Source organism: Tupaia chinensis, unplaced genomic scaffold (genome assembly GCF_000334495.1).
Source record: "Tupaia chinensis unplaced genomic scaffold, TupChi_1.0 Scaffold000243_1, whole genome shotgun sequence".
NCBI lineage: Eukaryota > Metazoa > Chordata > Mammalia > Scandentia > Tupaiidae > Tupaia > Tupaia belangeri.
Window position 1 is genome coordinate 746,685 of NW_006159721.1, and position 485 is coordinate 747,169.

Genomic DNA, 485 nt, shown 5'->3' on the forward strand with positions numbered 1-485 from the left:
AGCAGGATGTGAGGAATATTCTAACCCTAGTTGTATTCAAATTAGGGATTGGATACTGTTCACTTTGACCTGTCTAGACACTCAGTGCGTAGAGCCTGAGCAGCCAAGGAATAAAGTTAAAGGAAAAAGGAAAAGAATTAGAGAAGAGGAAAGAAGAAGAAAAAAGAAGAAAGAAAAATAAATAAATGTTTATATTTTAATTTTAAAAAGCAAAAAATGAAAATTGCACAGTGTGCACGTGCATAAAGTGAAAAGTTCAAGTTCAGCAGCCATCTCCAATAACTTCTTTCTGTAAGATGATATAAAAGGAAAATTTGGCTATTACCTGGAAGTCAACTTTTATAGTAAACTAAAATTATAGCTCATGAATAACTGATATCAGAGCTGTTTATGATTTTTTTCCCCCCGTAGGGCACATGTACTCCACAGGTAGACAATGAAAGGGAAAGTGAGAAATAATCCTTCAGAGAGGATGACAACACCTC